Source organism: Xyrauchen texanus, chromosome 29 (assembly GCF_025860055.1).
Source record: "Xyrauchen texanus isolate HMW12.3.18 chromosome 29, RBS_HiC_50CHRs, whole genome shotgun sequence".
Taxonomy (NCBI): Eukaryota; Metazoa; Chordata; class Actinopteri; order Cypriniformes; family Catostomidae; genus Xyrauchen; species Xyrauchen texanus.
In genome coordinates, this window is record NC_068304.1 from 6451316 (window position 1) to 6473362 (window position 22047).

The following is a 22047-nucleotide window of genomic DNA, read 5'->3' on the forward strand; positions in this document are numbered from 1 at the left end:
TTGACGTCCCTACGCTATCATGTCATGGGTTCCTGCTTCTCCTCCCCAGACAGTAAAACACACTACGAACTGATCGTAACACATATGTAATGGATTATCATAGGTCTCATTAGTGATGATTCAACCATGTTGCAGTACTGTGTGTGAGAGAGGGAAATGATAGCCAAAAGGCTGTCAACAAGGGCTTGATTTGAGGGGGGATGCCACCCCCTTGTTGCAATAAATTCCAAAAGTCATCCCCCTTGTAACCCCCCCAAGATCAATTGTCATGCATTACTTAGAACTAATCATGCAAGAAAAATATTAAATCTTCTTAGTTTGATAACAGACTTTAAATAAAGGGCAAATAGCTGCTCAGAATTTGATTTCGACATGTGTGGGGTTGCAAAGTTTCTATAGGTGACATCGCACAATTATATCTTCACACTTTAACAGTTTGGAAATATTCTGCCAAGGTGACGCTTTAGTCACGCAATCGGAGTGCGCGGTCTACACAGCAAAAAGACTCAGGAATTCTGAAAACACAAATGTCGGAGTTTAACAATGCATTGATTTGTCCTTCCTAGTGTTCACATGAAACTTACGCCACAGAAGGTAATGCACGAATTCAAAAGTTTCACGCACTTGGAAAATTAACAGTTCAAGAAAATATTTAGTAAAACTATATTTTTCATTAAAAAGAAGAGAACAAAAGGTGAGATATTGCTATGACAAGTGTTCAGATACAACATGTACATGTTTTCAATTTAACCAATTGTCAGAGTTTCGCCCATATAATACTTGCGTGCGTGGAACAACTTTATAACACCAAGGTTTAAGCATCCTTCATAGAAACAGCCCAAACTTCCTTTTAGAGGTCGACCGATTAATCGGCCGATTTTTTGCATTTTTTAACATAATCGGCATCGGCCAATATCCAAGTATATCAAGCCGATTATTAGGCAGGCGCATCTGTGGGCAGCCTAGTGTTGTTGTGGAACACGTGTTCGACGCACACTGCCCCTAGAGTCATTTTCCAGCAGAGTGAACAGACCTCATCCAGTGCTTAAGGAAGGAGTTCCTTTGAGAAAACGGTAAGGATTAAATTTGTATAACTTCTTTATATTTAATTAAAAACTTTTGATATGTTACTGCCAACTTCGAGAAAAAACGCGACATGACGTTCGGCTACTTTGGATATTGATAGCGTAGTTGAAGTTGCATTATCACAGCAGAAGGGTTGCTATCATGTCACAATAAGGAAGCAAGAATTTTGCAATTACAGACAGTGAATCTGAGACTTTTATTTGTTCTGTTTGTGTGTCTTATATTTGAGAGGGTTGTCACTCAATGCAGAGAAATAAGTAATAAAAAATATACCAACGCACTATAGGCTATTGAAGGACTGGCTTTGGTAAGCTCGGACGTTATCGGTTCTGCTGTCGTTACTGGAGAAATTAAGAAAATACATTCTTTATTGCTATAAAGAGAAAGTTATTTTATCTCGCCAGCCATTTCTATGTATAATATGAAACCATTTGTCTGTGATGCAATTTAGCTATTCGCAGTCAGAGAGAGAGAGAGATCTCGCTCACGTGACACAGCGAGCACAACACGAGCCCTGCTAAATGAGTGACAGAACTAAACATTCAAACGTAGCCTGGTTTAGATCTGTGATTATTAGTCTGATTTTATTTTAGATTTCGCCTTCCAAAGATAATAAAAAGAATATTTATACATAAGCCACATTCTGTCTAGCACAACTTCCTTCCCTTCACAGCGCTGCACTGACATTTCTCCCTAAAACTCAAACTTAACGTCAGAATCAGCACGATCGGTGATTGTTGTAAAATGCAGTCTAGCTACTGATGCTAAATTGCGGGACGCGTTTAATAATAAAAAGAGCGCAAGAGATACCGTTCCCAAGGCGCCGCGCGCTCCGAAACACACCGCAACGAGACAAGCAAAATATAGGCTACATTGGGTTTCATGCGTCTAAACGATCAACTATACACAAAAATATGTCAAAACGACCGGCTTGGAGATTCACTTAAACACAGTTTATGTCTTAAATGGACGTAGTTATGGAAATAGTTGGGGAGAAAATATGCTGCATCAGGAGCCTATTATATCTGAACTCGATCTTAAAGGGGAAGCGGTCTAATAATAAACATGCTGACGATTGAGACATTACTGCGAATCAAACAACAAAAGGCAAAGAGAAAATCACTTACAGCTCTTGAATGAATAACTTCTGCATTAATAAATCTATGATAAACTATGCAGTGTTATTTTACAATTGATAACTTTATTAGATTTCTTTTTAGAACACACCTGAACAGTAATGTTAGTAGACCTTCCTGAAATTAAATCACTGTGCCTATATAACGTTTATCTTTGTGTAATATATATATATACATATATATATATATATATATATATATATATATATATATATATACATATATATATATATATATATATATATATATATCTCAAAAGAACGTTAAAGTACCGGATTGATAAGGAGTATTGGTAAGATAGTAATACCATTAAAACCTTACCGATACCCATCCTTATGCCTGTGCTTCTCTTAGATGCTCTGAATATTACGTGTCTGGATTGCCCCTTAATTAAAGCTGCATTTGGATCTCAACCGTCGTGTCTCAGAGCAGTTCGTAACACCTGCTTCGTTTATTTAATATATTTGTTGTACATTATTTATACAATATGTTTTTACATTAAATTAAAAATGTATAAGTGTACAAGTGCAGATTGGTCAAGTGTTCAATAAATGTATTTGTTGAGAAATTGTCTATCTTAAGTAATTATTTGTGTTACATTTTATCTTTCAAATAAAAGGTTCAAATAAGAGGTTAAAAACAAGCACATATCGGCCAAAATAAATCGGCTGCATTAATCGGCCGACCCGGAATTCAAAAGATCGGCATCGGCCTGAAAAAAACATTATCGGTCGACCTCTACTTCCTTTACTAGTTCAGATATTGGAGTAGAAAAAAATAAATGTCTGTGACAGTGGGCTAGTGATCAAGAGATAAAACAGTTATCATGAGTTTAACGGTGGGATTCTTTTCACAGAATGAATCATAAAATACAATAACGGAGGGTAACAGGTGCATATTATATTCATGTATCCTAACAGTCAATGAAGTGATGCTCATTTTTGTCCAGATCGATTACATTTAAAATACATTAAAAAAAGTTTTAAATGCAATTCACACAAACCATTTACTTGAATACACCTCTTCTATGAGGAGTATATTTTCCATTTCTGAGTTTAAAGTCAAAATGTTTTTTTTCTGGGGATTAAAGTAAAAAAAAATAAAAAATTATAATGTCGAAATGTGTGGGGTGGCCAGAAAATGTAAAAAAAAAACATCCCGAAAAAGAAATGTTGGCATGACCAGTGCACAATAATCTTTTGTTATTTCTTAAATTAACCAGTGAAACAATTGTGTTCTAAAATATAATTAATAATTAAAATGCTTTAGTCCAATTCATTGGGTGAAATCATCATGGTAGCCATTTTTTTGGTTTATGTTGACAAACAAAAAAAACATTAAAGAGCAATTTAGACCTTCATGAGAGCATGAAGTTTTAAAAAACATCTTATATTCATTGACATTTTTTGAAAAAGCACATGTTATCCAATTCATGCGGTGTTACCCTGAGAAAGCTTCTTGATATTCTTGACTCCAAAATTAAAAAAATATTTATTAAAAAAAAATGTTTGAAAACTTTGTGGGAAATTACGTTTTTTTTTTAAGTATTAATTTACTTTTTATTTGATGGTTAAACCACATATGATTTTTTTTTTTTTTTTTGGGTAGTACAGAAAATGTTATGAAGTTTTTTTAAACATGTATGAAACCAAATTTGACAAAGATTACATTTCTGAGAATATGACAAGAGTTTCAAACTACATTTCTTTTTTTTCCTTTTAAGATTGATTCAACAGCTTGGACAACCTTCCCAATGACCCTTAAGTATTAGGACTACTATAACTTATAAGAGAAAGTCAAACCCACAACTAGATTATTGTTATGGACCAACACGCACATCAACCATTCATTCACAAATAAACACCCTCGCTGACAATATGCTGCCACATTAAACACTCGAAGCAGGAAGAATACCACAGACGCAATAGTGTGTTAACAGGATCAGATGCATATTGACTTTAAGGAGAATAACATAATCATGAGGTAAACACACTCGAATACGTAACAGAGAACTCGTTAGTTGTCATTTGTAGTTTTGTGAAGTGTACAGCTGATCAGGATGTGTTTTTAAGGTTTTGTTGTTCAGTTAGTCCTCCATTTTACTGTCTGGCTACATGCTAAAGCTAAACCGGCTCAGGGTCTAAAACACGGTTTACACTCAAAACACACAAATACGACCAATTACCCAGTAAAAGCGGGAAAATCTAATGTATATAAACAATGTTATAACGAAGTGAAACCAAAGACAATATCGAATAAATTAATCTAAAAAACAATTGAAAAGGGTATTATAACTGTTAAACATAACTACTAATATCACAAATGAACGTTGTATACACTGTACACGATTCAAGTGTAAAATCTTCATGATTTGAGGACGCTTCGGAACGTCACCTGAACAAAGAAGATTATTGTACCGCGTCTGATCCTCACACCGCCCTTCACTGTTAAAATAACCAGATTTACCTTACAGAATAACCACATATACTCTACAGACACAATCATATTTAAAAGAAAAACATTATACATGAACTTACTCTTCTTGTGGGTGTCATGTATGCTTTATTCCTAGCCGCTTTTGGCCAGGTATACATGCACTCCCTACTCGTCCTCCGTGCTGACTGCAGTGTGTGAGAAGCGCTAGTGTTCAAGCCCTGTGTTTTAAAGCGCTAATGCGCCTGCGCACTGTGCGTTTCTATATCTAACCGCGTGATAAGATGCAACGCGTTAACACGCATGCGTATTGAACGCTTTTACGCTCCCTGCCTCAGACCACTTGAAATAATGAAATTGTAATGTTACACATTAAGTCAATAAACAATTAAATAAATACATCTTAAATTTGCACCATTCCAGGAAACACAATTATGTTTTAAACATTTCCTAATATTTCTAGTCACACAAATCTAATTGTATAATTTAGCTTTTCATCATAATAAAAGTTAGTATCCAAATTGCATATTTTTTTTTTTTTTGTGATAATATTGGAATGTCTGTCTACAGTCAACAATCACACAGACTTACTAATTGTAAGGACTACTTATTGAGCTAATTATTGCATTTTTATTCCTTTAGTCGGGTCAGTTTGGAGTAATTTGGTCAGTGCATTTAGAGTACCAAGAGGAATTACGAATAACAATTTTTTTTCAAATCAAGTTTCCAAAACCCTCCCCCCACAGTCCATTGGTCAAACAAACAGATAATCCCGCCCCTAAAATCACATTGTTGGCAGAGAACCAGCTCCAAATTTTCTGACTGGCTAACATAGTGTGGGCCATGTCAAATTATTTAGCCCTAACTAGGACTGTCACAGAGAAAAGTGTTAGCTGGCAGGTAGTAGGGACATTTTATGTGTGGTATTCAAAAAAAAGTATCTTATGGCAACTTTATGGGCCTGGTGCAGTAGGCTAGTTTTAACCATAATTGATTATCTGTTTTAAAACAGTTTAATTCCTAATGGAGACATACTCATCGGAGATAACTCAGAGGTCGTTCTGTTCTGTTCTAAGGTCAGTTTATTCTTTTAACGTTTTGTATTTGCAACCACAGGTTCATTGGGAGATATTATCAGGAATCGTGGAATAAGTTTTCACTGTTATGCCGACAATAACCAACTTTATATTTCTTCTAAACCCAATGAAATTTCACAATTCTCCAAATTAGCAGAGTGTATCAATGAAATCAAAGATTGGATGACCAGAAATGTCCTTCTACTCAATTCCAACAAAACAGAGGTACTAAATATTGGACCAAAAACCACTAAAATAAGCTGCTAAAATATAATTTGACTCTAGATGGATTTAGTGTTACATCATCTTCAACAGTGAAGAACTTAGGTGTTATATTTTAAACCAATCTGCCCTTTTAAAATCCAATTTCCAATGTTTGTAGAACAGCATTCTTCTACCTCAGAAATAAGTTAAGACACATGCTCTCTGTTGCTGATGGTGAAAAACTATTTCATGCACTCATGAACTCAAGACTAAATTATTATAATGCATTACTGGGAGGATGTACTGCAAGTACAATAAATAATCTTCAATTGGTTCAAAATGCCTGCGATGGACTGGCGACCTGTCCAGGGTGTCCCCCGCCTTTCGCCCAATGTTAGCTGGGATGGGCTCCAGCCCCCCGCGACCCTGTACACAGGATAAGCGGTTGACGATGGATGGATGGATGGATGGTTCAAAATGCAGCTGCCAGAGTGCTGACTAGAAGAATATGATCATATTAGCCCTATTTTATCATCGGTACATTGGCTGCCTGTTAAATTTCATATTAATTTAAAAATTCTGTTAAATGGTCTTGAATGGTCTAGCTCCACAGTACTTAAGTGACATTCAACCATGTTATATTCCATCACGTTCATTACGATCACAAAATTCTGGCTTGTTAATAGTTCCTAGAATATCAAAATCCACAAAAGGAGTTAGATCCTTTTCCTGTTTGACTCCAAAACTATGGAATAGTCTCCCTAACACTGTTCAGGATGCAGACACACTCACTCAGTTTAAGTCTAGACTAAAGACTCATCTATTTAGCCTAATTTATCCTTCAACCCACAATTAGGCTGCTTTAGTTAGGTCTGCCAGAACCAGAAACATTTCTCGTAATCTACACCTCTGCAATAAACTGAATGGCATCTACACAAATATTATTCTATTTGTTTCCATGTCTCAATTTCAGGATTCATATCCCGAGGTCACCAGAGCCTCCAGATCCAGCTCTATTCCTGCTTGGTGTCAGACTCCACTGCTATGTGTCGCTGAGTGATGACGACAAACTACAGCCAGTGCTGGCCAGACATCACTTTAAAACTTTTACGACAGACTTCAGAGGATGAACTGATGCCAACTCCAACTGTAAGACATCGGATACTTCATATGCCACTGCCTGAAACTTGAATTTAGGATGGACCCCACCGAACCTCACCGAAATTACCTGCCGGTTGAACTAAGATGCACTTCATTGATCTCTGCCTGCATCACCTTTGTTTATTGATGGATTACACTCTTAATTGCCAAAAAATCCCTTCATCAGCCAACAAACAAAGGACAATTGCAACTATGTGAACTTCTGCAGTTAATCCAGGATAGACTTCAAAGACATTAGTCATTAATCTTACAGTTCATACAATATCTTTGTTTAAACACTGACCCTTAACACTTACTTAGTTTAATAATTTAACCCATGACTTGCACTGCACACAAATAACTAATATTGTCATTATATTCATGATGTTAGTCAGATGGGAACTGGCTCCCACAGTGAGTTTGGATTCTCCCAATGTTATTTTTCTCCATTAACCAACATCTTATGGAGTTTTGTGTTCCTTGCCACAGTCTTGCTCACTGTTGTTCTAAATACAATTTTTATTTAAATATTTCATTATTTATTTTATACACAATTTACAATTACGTAATGAGGACTCTAAGACTTTATAGATATCACAGTTTCAAGGACTGTTCATGCATGATTTTCTGTAAAGCTGCTTTGAAACGATGTGTGTTGTGAAAAGCGCTATACAAATAAAAGTTACGACTGTATTTCTCAATGAACTGAGTCGTTGCTGATTTTGGATCCGCCAGCAGGGGCAGATTGCTAAAGACCTCAATGTTCCCATCGTTCAGGATTTATTGCCATTAAAACGCTGCTGTACTAATAGTGCTTAGTCTATTTTGACAGTTAATTTGGAATAGTCTGTCTTGCATTTGAAGGTTCTTAATGTTGAAAATGTATCTGTTTACTTTATTAGGCCTATCTATTTTATTTGGGTGATTAGCACATTTTACGTTTATTTTCACATTTTGGATAACATCGTCACTTGTTAAAAATTAAACAGAGTAACAGGTAGGAAACTAGCCTATACAGAAAAACATTAAGCTTTGCATAATTTAATGTTGCAAAGGTAAGCTATTGATCTGATATGCGGACTGAATGTTCTTATGCAGCTCCACTTACTGCAGTTGGGTCGATCAAACCGCGTTCCGTCTCGGTTATTTCCAGAATAATCTTTATGATTACATTATCCAAGTCGCTTTATATGGCTATGAGCAGAGGACTGCAACAGAAGACTGCAGGATGATGCTGCAACAGCCGCGCACACGAGCTGTCCAAACGCCATCTGAAAGTCCTACAGCAAAGATATCCACTGACTGATGAGGTACACTAAACGTCGCTAAAATGAGCTACATGAGCTGGAAGAGAATGATCAGGAGTGCGTCAGTGCTGAATGAATGGATTGCGGCGCAGCTCCAGCAACCTGTGACTCCCCATGTGCTCGCGTCTGCCGCACTATGACTGCGCTTAACAACACCACAGCACTGCCATGCGTGCGCCCGACCCATCACACAATATACAAACAAAATATCCTCTTGAACGCCACAACTTTAGGCATTATGTTGTGTGCATAAATGTAGTTTTTTTTGGTCATCCATATTGTATTATTATATTACTAACACATTATGTACTTTTTATTTTACCTTTATTAATACAAAACATTTGGGATTACAAAAAGCACAGTAGGCATATGATACACCTTGACTTAATAACTCACCCCCCAATCATAAAAATATAAATTGTACAACATTAACAAAAATATGGGCGTTCTTTAGGTTATGCCAACTTTGTAGCAATGTCTGAATGAACCTTTTTAATATAATAACAATAATATTAATAATAATAATAATAATAATTTAAAAATTAAATATGAATTAAAATGATTAAAAACAATAATAATAAAAATTGTTATGATTATGATTATTATTATTATTAAGGGGCAAAATTTGGGCATACTGCATGCTATGCTTTTTTATAACTATGTCATATGCCTCAGTTTAATCAGTTAATTAAAATAAAATCTCCATGCGACTAATGAGAACAATTAAAAAGGACACTAATTATTCTAAGAATAAAATTTTAAAGAAATACAGTAGATGTAACAAATATTTTTTTTATGTGTTATATTCATTATTGTAAGGGCATTTTTGGCTCATGCTTAATTTCTGCCCCTATTATGTGTGATACTGTATCTGTATGATTGTTGGTCTGTTTGTCCCTTAGATTTGGCTACTGTCTGTCTTTAAAACAGGTTTAAAGATGTACTGCATATATAGAGGTTATAGAATGCGCTTCCAAGTCTGTACCACATCACATTGGAAATTGTAAATATTAAGTGCCCTTCCCATCTCAATAGTGAAAAAGATGTTGTGCAACTCAAGAGACATATAGCGTTACCCCTAATTAACATTTTATGACGGAAGAGTTTCACACAGCCCTGCTTCACACCAAACGTCTTATAGGTCAGACACTCTAGAAGCCCAGATGAACTCACACAACACACGGCAAACATTGTGACTGGAGAGGGCCTTTTAATGGACAATAGATACAAATAAACACAAGCAGTGAATAGTCTTTTTTTATCTGCATTAACATAATGTGAAACCAAATTAATGCCATAGCAGATCTAGTACATGGTGTAATATAAGGTATTAATATATGGTCTGGGCTCCTAAGATCATCTAATATGATTCATGTTTTATAAAGACACTATCTGTACTATTGATATTTTGTAGTGTCTAGTAGTGTGTCTGTTTGGATCTGCCATTTAACATTAAGAGTAAAGGTTTTGACGACACATTTCAGTCAAGAAACTTGGTTAAAATTAAAATAGCAGACTCATACAGTCAGCTAGGTTAGCTATAAAGCTAATGATCAGGATACTCTAATTTAACAAGACACTACACGTTTATAGCCGAGAGAAAATGATACAAGCCTTAAGTCACAGTATTCCTCTGCTGACATCCGTTTCTTTAAAAGTTGCCTGGGAGCTTATCTGTATGTGCTTGATTCCATGCTCATGAGAGCACTGTGACTCTGGTTCCGCCATTATAGTATAATGAAGCGTGATTGGTTGAAGATAGAATGTGCTACGATTGGTCAGAATAATGTGTCCTTTATCTGATTGGCTTGAGTAGACGATGAGTGGAGTCCACCTATTTTTAGATTTGTGAGTATGTCTTGATGCTAGATTTGTTTCAAAAGCTACGAATGTGTGTAGCGATCCACAAATGCAGAGGAAGTGATCTACAAATGAATGCTGGACAGAATTGCGTTTGTAAGTTAAAAAAAAAAATATGTGTGTAAATATATTTTTTTTTTTTTGCAAATATCATTTTATTTATTTGTGAATTCACTTTATTTTTATGAAATACCTTACATTACTACCTGCCTAATATTGTGTAGCTCCCGCTCGTGCCGCCAAAACAGCGCCATCCCGCAACAATCATCCATGTGATGATCTAATCAGCCGATCGTGTGGCAGCAGAGCAATACATAAAATCATGCAGATACGGATCAGGAGTTTCAGTTAATGTTCACATCAACCATCAGAATGGGGAAGATATGTGATCTCAGTGATTTGGACTGTGGCATGATTGTTGGTGCCAGACAGGCTGGTTTGAGTATTTCTATAACTGCTGATCTCCTGGGATTTTCACACACAACAGTCTCTAGAATTTACTCAGAATGGTGCCAAAAACAAAAAACATCCAGTGAGGGGCAGTTCTGTGGATGAAATTGTCTTGTTGATGAGAGGTCAACAGAGAATCGCCAGACTGGTTCAAACTGACAAAGTCTACAGTAACTCAAATAACCGTTCTGTACAATTGTGGTGAGAAGAATATAATCTCATCTACACAATATTAGGCAGGTGATTTAATGTTTTGGCTGATGGGTATATATATATATATATATATATATATATATATATATATATATATATATATATATATATATATATATATATATATATATATATACACTATAACCCTAAGTATTAAACATTGATGCATTATTTGTCCCACACCATTTGTTCTAATGCCATGCTGTGCAGCTTGTTGAGGAAATCAGATGGATGACTTTCGCCTGTCAGATGTCAAAACTTCGACTTTGTTAAACTTACACTGACAGGACCAGACTATTATCTAGAGACCAGAACATCATAGATATTTGGTTGTGGACACTTTTGACTTGGTGCAGTAAGCAACCACTTAACAATGTCATAGAGACACTGTCCTTAAAGGTAGAACACCTAACCAACCTCTTAGTAACACCATAGCAACCAACTAAAACACCCAAAAACATTTTATAAACCATTTAGGAGACCTTAGCAACTGCCTAGCAACACCATAGCAACTACCGCAAACTCCCTAGAAATGCACCAGAAACCACTAGTGGTTGCTAACCACTAGCAACACCCTAGCAACCATATACTGTAGAAGAGCCTAGAAACATTATGAAAACTGTTCAGAACACCTTAGCAACACCATAAAAACGACAAAAAATTCAATAGAAATGGACTAGATACCACTCAGACCTTAGCAACCACTTAGCAACTCCCTAGCAATCAGCTAGAAAACCATAAACACTCTATGTACTGTTTAGTAATCACTTAGCAACACCCTAGAAATCAGCTAGAACACTATAGAAGCACTATATTTACCATTCAGAAGACCTTAGCAACTGTCTTGTGTATTGAAATGCACAAGAAACCCCTCAGACCTTAGCAACCACTTAGAAGCACCCTAGCAAACACCTACTGTAGAAGAGCCTAAAAACATTCTAGAAACCATTTAGAACAACTTTGCAACCAACCAAACTTAGAACAACCAAACAGCTAAGCACATTTTCCCCAAATTTCTCACTATCATACACTTTTTTTTTTTAAGTGTGCTTTAACAAATTAACTGGTTTGAATCAAGTCAAAAATAGTATTTAATATCACTGAATGAACCTGAATACATTAGGCTGTGCCAATAAAATACATTTTAAGGGTTAGATCAGGTAGAAATACTGTAGCTCATTAGGGTAGCAATTCGAGGTTCCCCAAGGGCAAAGCGTTGATAGTGTGACTCTATTGTTCCTCAGTCACCCCTACATGGTACCAACCCAAAACCTTTGTAAGTAGCCCTGATCATTAATTAGTAGACTACCACCATCCAACATTGACACCATAAATTACATAACTGTTAGATGATTGACAGCTTCATCCTACTGTTGTGGTCCCAGACATCACTGAGAAATGACTGATGAAAGCAATAAAGCCATACAGGAATGTTCCATGATCTATAGTTTACATAATCCAGTGAGCCAGTTTTAACGGTCCAATGAGCCTCCTACACCCTCTCACGACTCTCTCCTTGCCCTGTGTACCACGCTTTGTTTACTGTCTGTGAATACATGCTGTCAAACAACCTCTTATTAGTGTTTTATTAAGGAGACAGGGCTCTTCATAGCAAATCATTGATTATCACACCCTACAATTACTTTAGGAAATACGCATGGCAATACCATTCACTTAATGATGTTCAAAAGAAGCTAAATAAAGTCCATCAGTGCAGGTTTAAGTGGAAAGTAAACCCAAAAATGAAAATTCTGTCATCATATTCTCAGCCTCATGTCGTTTCAAGCCCCTTTCTTCTGCGTAACTCAAAAGGAGTTATCTGAAAGTTAATGGTGACCGTAACTGTCCCTGGTCCACATCCACTTCATTACATGGAAAAGACCAGCTTGGAAAATCTACTAAATACCTACTTTTGTGTTCCATGAAAGAAAGTGGAAGAACTGATGACAGAATTTTCATTTTGGGCGAATTATCCCTTTAAGGCTGTGCTATGCAGAACTGAGCCATGCCAGGACCTTCTTGTCACTCCTAAATCCTGAAGCTGTACATGTTCACTGTGTTCCCTGGACCCTACCCAAACCTGTCATCATAAATCTGCCCAACATTCTGTGTCTATTTTACATGTCACCAAAGAGAGAATGACACAGCAAGGTCCTTCAAAGTATGCGTGTGGTCTTGAAAGCGTCACCTCATTAGTGTCCTTCCACCAAGGGTCACAAGTTAAGCAGCAAGGTTCAGCAAGTTAGTCAGTTGGGAATGGATAACTTACCATGGCTGAATTCATTCAATGACTGCTGGAAGAACATTTTTATGTCATTAATCCATGCACATGTACCAAAGAGGAGAGAAAAAGTATCCAAAAGATTGTATCCAGTCCAGTTAAAGACAGTCCGTCACAGACAGCAAGAGGGTGTCCAGAGTGTTAGTGGTGTGGAAGAACACTCATCTGTTTCTGGACTCCGGCTCCATGGTGGACTCTTATAGGCTGGGAAAGAAGTGGGCGGAGTTTCTTCTGTGTATGGTCCTGTTAGCCAGTGCCAACTCTATTCCTATTACAGAACACTTGACTGACTCTTTCTCTCTCTCTCTCTCTCTCTCTCTCTCTCTCTCTCTCTCTCTCTCTCTCTCCCTTCTTAAATTCCTCCTTTTTTTCTCTTTGTATCTATTTGTCTTTCAGTCATTCTGTGACTGTCACTGTGCGTTAAGTGCCAATAAGCTTTTTAAGCTCTTGTCATATGATCAATCTGTGAAAACCTGTCCAAGTCACATTTCACCCCAAAATTAAAAGAGAGAAAAAAAAAAATCACTTTTAATAAGTAAATGAAGCCTATTTTAAGGACAATTAAGATATGTTGACATTGCTGTGACATTATTTCCATGACAAATGTTATTAACATTTTTATTGATTATTATGTTAAATATGAAATAAACAGAGCAGATACGTACACACAGAATAAACTGAACTCCCATTTAGACCCAGCTTTTTGTATATTTGTCACCTACCTTAATGACTGCCCCATCACCCAATAAACATAGCCTGGAGCAGAATTACATTTGAGTATCTAAAACCTCACAGATATAATTCTGGACTTTTACCCAGAATTCTTGTGTCTTAGCGCAGTGTGTCTTTAAAGACACTTTCAAAGTGTGTCTTTAAGACCAAGCCTAAACAATCTAAAGCAGAGGTGCCAAAACCTTTTCTTACAAAGTGCCAAAAATCTAACTTAATTGAGAACAAAAGAGAACATTGCATTATAACAAACTCAGGGCCTGAAATTAATTTCTGAAAATGAATTCCCCCTTACACGGCTCATATGGGGGGAATTTTTCTAGCCTTATGACTCCGTCAAATTCTTTAATTTAAACAATTTATTAAATTTTTACCATTACCATTTTTTTCTTCTCATTCACATATTTCCAAATATTTTGGCTATTATATTAACAGCCTACAAAACAAATGCATGACACAGAGTAGATGGCAGCATTTCTCCAGAGTTGGAATGAGGAGCTTATATAAAAAAAAACTTAGCAACTCCTTCAAGACAATTTAATAAAACAATGAACATTAGTCAGAAATATGATTCATACACCAAAAGTGGTTAATGTTCTGTAAAATTATTATTGTATCATTAGCAGGGTTGGGGAGTAACAGAATACATGTAATGGGATTACATATTTAAAATACAAAATATAAGTAACTGTATTCCACTAGATTTACAATTTAAATAATTGGTATTTAAATAAAATTTAAATACAAAAAGTATTTTGATTACAGAAGAGTTTACTTTATTTGTCATTTGTTTCATTTAATTTTTAATCCATTGAGATAGAAAACATTTCTACATATAAATGATGTGATCCAAAGTGCATTTGAACAGCAGTGAAACACTTTCTTATGATGTGTTACATTCATACGAGCAGACAGAGAAGTACGTTTGAAGCAGAAGATATAGAAATAAAGCTTGTGTTTGTGTAAAGATATTTTGGTTTTTCTGAGAATGTATTTTTAACATGTGTAATTTGTCTTACTGTACTGGCAGATTTTTATAGTCAAAACATGTGAAAAGAAATCTTCCAGTGCTGAAGAAGTAATCCATAATATTTAGATTACGTTACTGGCATTGAGTAATCTAACAGAATATGTTACAAATAAAATTTTACAGCATGTATTCCGTAATCTATAGTTGAATACATTTCAAAAGTAACCCTCCCAACGCAGATAACATTTTATTTAAAATCAAGGCTATTTAACACATCCAGATATTATTTTAGCTCATATTATTATTAACTGCATTGAAGCATTTGGTATTTTTCGTGCAGTATCACAGCACCAAACTGATGCGGAGCATGAGGAGTGGAGTGCCTGTCTGTGCTTGTTTATGGTGCGAACATCCACCTCTGACACGACAACATCTGCCCAACAGAACGCACAAAACAAATAATGTTCAGAAATGAAGATCGCATTGGATATATTTGGAACAATATCAGTTTGCAGGGGAATATTTTTGCCCAGAGCCTATGTTAATTTCCGAGCCTAGATGGAACTAGAGATAGAGATGAGAGATGTAAAAGCTGTTAAAACTTTCATCAAGCAGCTGGTACATTACACAAAACATTTGAGCTATTTCTGCCTTTCTTGCAAATTTACTGCATTATGACTAATGAGGGAGCACGAAGATATGAAAGGCGCATGTGGTTGAAATGTTCACAGCTTTGGTGCTTATAAACAGGAATAATTGTTTTATCGTGTTGTTCGCTTACGGAGACACGGTATAACGCCATTTCATGTCGAATTAACAGATTAAGAAAGGTTTATACATCTGTTGCATCTTAAGTTCAGTAACCATGCAACAAAGCACTTTCTCACTGCGCGTGCTTACACTTCTGACACTGCTGACAGCTTCTTGAATTACAGTTTGATACAAAAACAAGCTTATTGCTTTGATTTGTTCATCTGTATCTATTGGTTTACTTATTCGCAGCAACTCTGTAAAGTGAATAAAAGTGTGCTGGAATTTTCCGCATTATGAACGTGGAAATTGTGGGAATTCTTATAATTGTCCTCAATATTTGCAATCCCTCGCCGAATTTCAGGCTCTGCTTACTGTATTATATTAAATATGAAAGTTGCCCTTGTTCCCCTCCACGATTTAATAAATAAAAAAATACTCTGTAATCTGCTAAATTAATGCAATAAGTATCTGCATCAATAGTATTTTTTATTTTTCCCCCACACTTGACATATACATCAAGCCTAGCCAAATTTGTACCTCGTGCCCTAGTTTGGGCATCTCTGATCTAATGGTAGTCCTGTAGAAACAATGCAAAATCTTAAACTGAATAAGGCATACCCTTGCATCCCTAGACATAATTTTAATATTTTTTTAAATCCTTTCCCACTCCCCATCCTCCAATACCAAGTTCCGATCTCTTTCCAATAAACTCTTAAAAAGCACCAATTATGGGTTTTAAACATGCCTAATTTTGTTTTAAAGGTCTCATACATAGATATACATGCTTCCAAGGTCAAAAAACATTTTAATTTTCTCATAATTTAAATTGCAGCATTACCTTTTATTCCCAGTGTCAAAAACGACTCGATGATCTGTTCTAAAGCATTCATTCTAAACGCCTTCATTTTCATACTCTGATCTGATTGGTCAGAAGTCCCAGTATGTTGTGATTGGTCTACCACTTAGTGTAGTGTTTGAGGGTGGGTCAAAGCTGTTCGTGAGCAGCCAATGAAGAACAGAGGCAGGTTTTTGTTACCAAATTACGTAGGTTAGTACAGGAAGTAAGTCTGGAATTACTAACAGCTCATTTCAGGTGTTCAGAATCGGTTCTTTCTTTTGAGAGTCTATAACTCCATTTGTCATGTACTTATGTCATGCACAGCTATATAACACACTACATGAAAGGTAATATTTGAAAAACCATAATAGGTGCTCTTTAAGAGCAGTTAAGGCCCCATCACCAAGACTCTAAATCAATGAGGAATAATAGACGCTTCATGACCCTTTCCAAAGGCTGTGAGCACCATGCAGAGAGTGTCTGCAGCTATACCTCTGCAGCTATACCTCCGGATAGTACCAGTCTGCACCAGACTTTCATTACATTCTCACTGCTATTTGTAATTCAAAATCTCATCCAAGATAATTGGTGATCAGACAACAAAGAGATTTCAGTAGTCTTTCACTGCAAGGACATGCAACATGTGTACATCTGTATGTTCCTCCCTCTCTTTCTCTGGTAAAAGGTCATAATCAGATCCTTTATCCAGATTTGCTGGTAACCTCGAGGTCAAAGGGATTTGAGTCAATGTTTCAGTCATGTTAAGTGTTTGTGTTTATCTTTTAAAGCATATCTGCTGCTGATGATGATATAAGGATTGACTCATTACAGGTTAAGAAATCAGACTTTGACTGATTGATAGGTTCCCAAGAAGAAAAGAGAACTTCTTAGAATGTTTGTGTGTTAGCAGACTGTTTAAGGAGGTCAAAGGGTGAGTGAAGAACCTTCATTGCTATCTGTAATATGTTTTTTCCCATCATCTGGAGAAAAGGTCACAACACAGAGAGCAACAGGGACACAAATCAAACACAAACAACACATTCACTTTGTTTAATCGGATGGATATAGTCTTCTGGTTAGACCGAGTCTGAGGTCAGTGATAGAATGCTTGAGGATGTGAGGATAAATAGTCAAGGCCTATTCAGACCAAGCTTGAAAATTCTTTGTTGAAAAGACCAGTTTAAACCGGCCTGGTGGTTTGCAAGCCTGATTAAAGTTGTTTTAGCTTGTCTTGGAGGTTGGCTTGGCTGGTTTTCAGTACAAAATGATCTCCCAGCTTGTCCAAGCTGGTGTTCAGCTGGTTTAGCTGATCTTGCAATGACCAAAACCTTCCAAAAATCATCAAACATAGCAGAGCACCGGAAAAGTATTTTCTTCTGAGAGTGTGATAATATTTTTACTTTTATATTTATTCGTTTGGCAAATGTTTTTATCCAAAGCGACTTACAAAAAGAGGAAAAATACAACATAAGCAATTCATCTTTAGGAGACAGTGGTTCCAAAAGTGCTGCATTACAAAATTTAAATTGCATCATAAAAATACTATCCATGACAGAGATTAGACTGCAACAAAATATAGATATAGAAATAGATATAGATACAGTAGGGAGAGAGCAGCTCCCCAAGTAGAGGAGTTCAAGTACATCGGGATCTTGTTCACGAGTGAGGGAAAGTTGGAGCATGAGATCAACAGGTGGATCTGTGCAGCATCTGCAGTAATGCGGTCGTTGTACCTGACCGTAGTGGTGAAGAAGGAGCTGAGGCTGAAGGCAAATCTCTCAATTTACCAGTCGTGTACGTTCCAAGAATAATATTGCAAATACAAGCGGCCGAAATGAGCTTTCTTCATATGATGTCAGGGCTCACACTAAGGGATAGTATAGCAAAGCTCTGACATCCGAGAGGGGCTTGGAGTAGAACTGCTCCTACGCGCCAAAAGAAGCCAGTTGAGGTGTTTCGGGCATCTGATTAGGATCCCTCCTGGACCAGATTTGCCACTCCTTTCTGTGAGATGTTACCCCACTCTTCTACCAAGGCACTTGCAATTTCTCTGACATTTCTGGGGGGAATGACCCTAGCCCTCACCCTCCGATCCAACAGGTCCCAGGCATGCTCAATGGGATTGAGATCAGGGCTGTTCACTGGCCATGGCAGAACACTGACATTCCTGTATTGCAGGAAATCATGCACCGAATGAGCAGTATGGCTGGTGACATTGTCATTCTGGTGGGTCATGTCAGGATGAGCCTGGAGGAAGGGTACCACATGAGGGAGGAGGATGTCTTCCCTGTTACGCACAGCATTGAGATTGCCTGCAATGACAACAAGCTCAGTCCGATGATGCTGTGACACACTGCCCCACACCATGACGGACCCTCCATATTCAAATTGATACCACTCCAGAGCACAGGCCTTGGTGTAACGCTCAGTCCTTCTACGATAAATGCGAGTCCAACCAACACCTCTAGTGAGAGAATACCACAACTTGTCACTGAAGAGCACTTTTTGCAAGTCCTGTATGGTTCAGTGAAGGCTGACTACGTTGTTGTACTATGTTCACATAGTTGAAACTTCCACCACCTGTACCATCAGCACTGGTGCCCCCCAGGGATGTGTGCTCTCCCCACTACTCTTCTCCCTGTACACCAATGACTGCACCACCAAGGACCCCTCTGTCAAGCTCCTGAAGTTTGCAGACGACACCACTGTCATCGGCCTCATCCGAGATGATGATGAGTCTGCATATAGAAAGGAGGTTGAACGGCTGGCTTTCTGGTGTAGTCAAAACAACCTGGAGCTGAACACGCTCAAAACGGTGGAGATGATTGTGGATTTTAGGAGGAACACCCCATCATTGTCCCCCCTCACCATTCTAAACAGCACTGTGGCAGCAGTGGAGTCATTCAGGTTCCTGGGCACTACCATTTCACAGAACCTGAAGTGGGAGATACACATCGACTCCATTGTGAAAAAGGCCCAGCAGAGGTTGTACTTCCTTCGCCAGCTGAGGAAGTTCAACCTGCCACCGGTGCTGCTGAAACAGTTCTACTCAGCAGTCATTGAGTCTGTCCTCTGCACTTCAATAACTGTCTGGTTTGGTGCAGCTACGAAATCAGACATCAGAAGACTACAAAGGACAGTTCAGGTCTGCTGAGAGGATTATTGGTTGCCCCCTGCTCCCCCTTCAAGAACTATACACTTCCAGAGTGAGGAAAAAGGCTGGTAAAATCACTCTGGACACCACTCACCCTGCCCACTACCTTTTTTAACTGTTGCCTTCTGGCCGGCGCTTCAGAGCTCTGAACACCAGAACCGTCAGACACAGGAACAGTTTTTTCCTTCAGGCCATCCATCTAATGAACAATTAAATTGCCCCGTTGAGCAATAATGATGTGCAATACAGTTTAATTCTATTTATATTATCCAACTTATCCACTTCTGCCATTACTTACATTGCTCTGTACATAATATACTGTTTTTTGTTCTTTATATAACAGATTGTATTAGATTTGCACTACGTGTATGTATGTGGGTGTGTATGAAGGTGAGTGTATGTACTTATATGTATAATTATTTATTTTGTGTTCTTTTTTGTTTTTAATTACCTATGTCTTGCTGCTGTTTTTGGTATTGTTTGTATTATTGTAGACTGGAAGCTCCTGTCACCAAGACAAATTCCTTGTATGTGTAAAGCATACTTGGCAATAAAGCTGATTCTGATTCTGATTCTGATTCTGATTCTGATTCTGATTCTGAGCAGGGACCCTGGGCATCTTTCTTTTGATGTTTTTCAGAGTCAGTAGAAAGGTTTCTTTAGTGTCCTCAGTTTTTTTATAACTGCCTACCCTCTGTTTTATGATTGCCTACCCTCTGTAACCTGTTAGTGTCTTAACGAAAGTTCCACAGGTGCATGTTCATTAATTGTTTATGGTTCATTGAACAAGCATGGAAAACAAGGGTTTAACCCCTTTACAATAAAGATCTGTAAATTTATTTGGATTTTTACAAAATTATATTTAAAATACAGTGTCCTGAAAAAGGGACATTTCTTTTATGCTGAGCTTATATATATACACTGGTGACCAAAACTGCTGTTTTGGAAGGAAATTGGTACTTTAATTCACCAAAGTGGCATTCAACTGATCACAAAGTATAGTCAGGACATTACTGATGTAAAAACAGCTATTTGAAAAAGTACTTTTTTATCAAATCTAGACAGACCCCATTTCCAGCCACCATCTCTCCAACACCTTATGCTTGAGTTATTATGCTAAATTGCTAATTTTGTACTAGAAAATCAATTGCCATTATATCAAACACAGTTGAAAGCTATTTGGAATGTTAAATGAATTTTAACATTGTCTTTGTGTTTGTTTTTGAGATGACAGTATGCAATAGACTGGCATGTCTTAAAGGTGCTATATGTAAGATTAACAACAAGTGTTCGAAATGGGTACTGCAGTCCAAATTCAAAATATTGGAGAGTTGTCTGCCCCACCCCAGACTCGAAGCTCATGGGGGTTGCCAGAATGTTGACATGCAAATTAGCCAACACTGCATCCGTTGTAAAGGATTTCTGCATCTTCCAAAGGCATCTCCAATATTTATTCTTGTTTTACTGTGCCTCTGGTCATGGTGGTTTTTAGATGGATGGTGAGAATTTTTTTAAGGTCAGGTGGAATCTGTTATATCTGATCCAGTTTGTTTGCTGACTTCCATGGTTGCAGCACACAGCGTTGTTTGCCTGCAAACTTGTTAAAATCTGGCAACCCAGCAGTGTAAAAATATAATTGGTAAGTGGGCAGTGGGTGGGATCACACAGGCCAAAACATAAACATAAATTCTGGCCTGGAATGGAAACTTCAAAGTAGAATATACTGGCTGTAGCATTGTTATCGGAGAAGCCAGTATTTCAACTTAAAAATATTACATATATATATATATATATATATATATATATATATATATATATATATATATATATATATATATATATATATATATACGTACAGTGAGGAAAATAAGTATTTGAACACCCTGCTATTTTGCAAGTTCTCCCACTTAGAAATCATGGAGGGGTCTGAAATTGTCATCGTAGGTGCATGTCCACTGTGAGAGACATAATCTAAAAAAAAAATCCAGAAATCACAATGTATGATTCTTTAACTATTTATTTGTATGATACAGCTGCAAATAAGTATTTGAACACCTGTCTATCAGCTAGAATTCTGACCCTCAAAGACCTGCTGGTCTGCCTTTAAAATGTCCACCTCCACTCCATTTATTATCCTAAATTAGATGCACCTATTTGAGGTCATTAGGTGCATAAAGACACCTGTCCACCCCATACAATCAGTAAGAATCCAACTACTAACATGGCCAAGACCAAAGAGCTGTCCAAAGACACTAGAGACAAAATTGTACACCTCCACAAGGCTGGAAAGGGCTACAGGAAATCGCCAAGCAGCTTGGTGAAAAAAGGTCCACTGTTGGAGCAATCATTAGAAAATGGAAGAAGCTAAACATGACTGTCAATCTCCCTCGGACTGGGGCTCCGTGCAAGATCTCACC

General features: G+C 37.2%; 1 protein-coding gene across 5 annotated transcripts in view; it reads right to left on the minus strand.

Moving 5' to 3' along the window:
* Positions 1-13344, minus strand: part of LOC127623164 (mitogen-activated protein kinase 6-like) — a 32749-nt gene extending 19405 nt beyond the window's left edge. For 2 of the 5 annotated variants that reach the window (XM_052097459.1, XM_052097463.1), the window contains exon 1: positions 13175-13340. The gene's annotated coding sequence lies outside the window, so the exon portion shown is untranslated. Of the gene's footprint in view, positions 1-4759; positions 5055-8183; positions 8510-13174 lie in introns of those variants that run through there. The other 3 variants (XM_052097461.1, XM_052097462.1, XM_052097460.1) reach the window with 3 other exon arrangements.
* Between the last annotated feature and the right edge of the window lie 8703 nt (positions 13345-22047).